Source organism: Spodoptera frugiperda, chromosome 25 (genome assembly GCF_023101765.2).
Source record: "Spodoptera frugiperda isolate SF20-4 chromosome 25, AGI-APGP_CSIRO_Sfru_2.0, whole genome shotgun sequence".
In the NCBI taxonomy this organism is placed as follows: Eukaryota; Metazoa; Arthropoda; class Insecta; order Lepidoptera; family Noctuidae; genus Spodoptera; species Spodoptera frugiperda.
The window spans coordinates 15132204-15135732 of record NC_064236.1 but is presented as its reverse complement, the minus strand read 5'-3'; the positions used below and the strand labels follow the sequence as shown (position 1 = coordinate 15135732).

Sequence of the window (3529 nt, the reverse complement as noted above, 5' to 3'; positions counted from 1 at the left end):
GTAATCACCAACAGAGGTATGGTATGGATATAATGTAACGTTTTATATATAATGCGGTCGGAAAAGGAAACAATAGTGAATTTCACCCATTACGTAGATGTCGACAATAGTGTGCAGTGATAATTTTCTTTTGATCAACAGCCTGGAACGTGATCGCCAACAGTTGTTACATATAATGATCCTACTTACCTAGGTAATCGCTTCGCAGTTTTGTTGAGAGTACTCTCATATTGTTTGGTTAAATGTTAAACTGCCACTAATAGTGATAATGAGCCGTGATGAAAGTTCCACGTGAATGTGGAATAATGTGGAAATGTTTGTGAATCATTTTGTACTACGTGTGTCATTTTTGATTTGCAAATTCAATTTTTCTGCGAGAAATTTGTTGTTGTAACAAATTGGGTTGGTGGGAAAATTGGCTAGTGCAAGTTTAGTTTTGTACCTATTTGACATTTTTATGGTAATATATGGTGTCTCTTCAACTGGCAAGTACATTTATTGCCTAAATAACGACAAATTTAACGTCACTACTTAGCGGGTTACCGGAGCTCCGGCTCGAAAAGCAGGAGATGGAACGCGGTGGTTTGTAGTCAATAAGAGTTTGACACTCCCCCTCACCTCACCGAGGCAGGAAAAGTCTTTGAATAGCATCTCAAATCCTCCCTCTCAACTTCACTTTTAGCATTAATCCATTTGGGAGTGCATGAATTGCGCTCCCAAATGCATTAAAGGAACAAAGCATTCAATTTTATGTAGACAATTATATATTCACTATCATCACGAATTCTGAATGTTCCACGAGAACAAAGTGCAAACAGAAATAAAATTCTGCAGCGTCGCAAAAATATTCGCTTGCAACAGTATTTATTGAAAATGGACTACGAAAATTTTAACGAAATAAATTAAATACGGCTCGACGAACATTTAATAAAACTGTTCGGATGTTATTTGCAGAAAATTTCGCACGCTTCAACTACGCTTGCAATGTAAAAAAGAAGCACAACAGTTAAAGACAAATAATAATATAATTGTTCGTCGTATACTTATTTGTTCGACGATACAGACTCTGATACAGACACACTCAAAAATCTAGATACAAATTGTAAAATGAATTTTCCCTTAAATCCCTTTTAGGTTTTAATTCCACCCTTACGATCGGTTGCCAAAAAATCCCTTTGTGAATCTTGAAGTTTTTTACCCCATACAACACTCCTTTATCCGTTTCTAGAAAAAAAATATCGGGTACAAAATGATTAGTCGTTTTGTAAAATCAGCTTTTGGGAGACGTCCATACTGCATACTTTTATTTTAGCCTACAAAACAATGGTTTGAGCTACCCTTTGACGGTCAAAGAGATGTGTATCGGAAGGGGAACGCGTGAACAATACTTTGTTTACTTTAGCTAGATATGTTTGATTGAGAGTCGGTGCATAGTACTGATATTCTTTACAATATATATAGGAACGATTATCAAGTAACTAATGAGTTAATTACCTCTTAATTGGCTTATTTGTAACTTACACCTATTATCAGCTTGGCAATCAGGGTGATCCTAGATTGGTATAACAATGAGACTTATAACTGGGGTAATGCGAAGTCAATCAAATCTATTGTCTTTGTGGAATAAAAGGTATGATGTTTTTATGGTAACACGTGCCACTGTAACACAGCATTAGCGAACTGTATTCAGAGGTAGTCGGTTCCTCGGCCGCCATTGTGAAGCTCGACCACGCGCCACTTACATACATGGTCGAGGAGCTAAATAGGCTGGAAATACTTGAGCTAGGAAGTGCAGTTTCTTTTGTCGAGGTCTTAATTGCTGTAGAAAATGAAGCAAAGAAGGCTGCTAAGAAACTGCGCCGTTTCCGACAGCCGCTCAAACCATTATAAGTATACTCGTATTACAGCAGTCTTCATAATGTAACATACCGAGGTAATTATAATAAAAGGCCTGGAGTAACTGGCAGGGTATTTTTCTCAAGTTAACTGAAGGTGCAGAAGTATGTGGTATGTTCCTTTTAGATAAATTATATCCTGTATATATTATGTCATCATGTAAACGATAGTCATATAAGCTAAAAGGTGGTATTAAGTTATTAGGTTTGCTATTATTGTTACCTAAGAACCTCACCCCTTTCATCCAAGTATTGATTTAATTACGACACCAGCGCAATCAGACCGATCAACCTAATTTGTTGGAGAACCGAAGATTAAACCAAATATAGACAGAAGTCAAAACACGAATCGTCTGCAAGACCTCAGTGAAAGCTAAGAAAATTACAAATATGACAAGTCAGAACTAATGTAGTAGTAGTCAAATCAATATCCCGAGAAAATACCATTAAAAGTTATTTTCCTTCAAATCTTATGAAGAAATAAGATTTCTCTTTTCAGCTGTTACGCCTAACAGCAAATTGAAAGCACTGCAACCAACGCCTGCCGACACTAAATGACGTATACATGAAGTGGAAGCTATCTTTAAATTGAATAATACCTGGAAATGACGATACAACGTCGTCTTTCCACTATTTTGAAGTACCTCTTAGAAAATGTACAATGTTCGAGAATTTTCCACGAAACATTCTGATCTGCACCTAGTTTCTTCGATGTGACGCTAATGCTTTTTACTTAATTTAAAGGCTCTTTCTTCAAGACGAGGTCGACAGGTAACATAGATTAAATAAGATTTTAGTAGTGGTATTTTGAAAGATGTATTGTACAGTTGTACTGCATCGGCTTTATGTAACCTGAGATAAAGGCAAAAAGAACGAAAAGAAAAGAAGAGAAAAATCTAAAAAAACCAGTAATAGTCTGCCCGAACCGGGAATCGAACCCGAGACCCCGTTGACCGGCAGTTGCATTTGCGACCACACGATGACTCGACCGACGAGGCAGTCGACATTAAAAATCAACTTTAAAAGTACGGTTATTGTACTCACTAGATAATTAATGGCTGTATTGCATGTCATAATGATTATAATGCATGGGAAAAATGTCCTACGTTTGAGACCCATTAAATGAAATGTTACATAACATAATAATATTTATTTTATTCTTTGTTCTGGATACGTTTATATTTAGTTTTCAAATTTATTTTTTATTAATAATCGTTTAATTCCATAAGCCATTCCCACGCTTGGTAGGTAGCTTCAGGATCACAAGTAGCTCATTGAACATTTAGAGGATACTGCTGCTCATCCCTCAATGGTCGTTATAGTTTTAGAACATAATCAATCACTATTCTGTTGCTGGGCAACCGACATCTATGGAACGTGTGGTGCGTTCGATTTAATTTCATTTGATTCGATGTCTTATGTAAATGAACTTGTGTATTTCTAAATACACCCACAATACATACAAATCAAAATAAGCGATGTGTGTACGAAGAGAAAAATCTATCAGCCTTAATACTTGATACACCCTCGCTAAAAAAATAATAATTATGTGTCCAAACCAGTGAAAGAGTGCCTAGGGTTCAACCCCTTTTAGGTACAGTCGCATCTCCCTTTGAAACTTAATCAAAATATCC

At 36.3% G+C, this 3529-nt stretch overlaps 1 long non-coding RNA gene across 1 annotated transcript in view; it reads left to right on the top strand.

The window, feature by feature from the left end:
* Positions 1-3529, top strand: part of LOC126912343 (uncharacterized) — a 62051-nt gene that overhangs the window by 44774 nt on the left and 13748 nt on the right. The window lies entirely within an intron of this gene.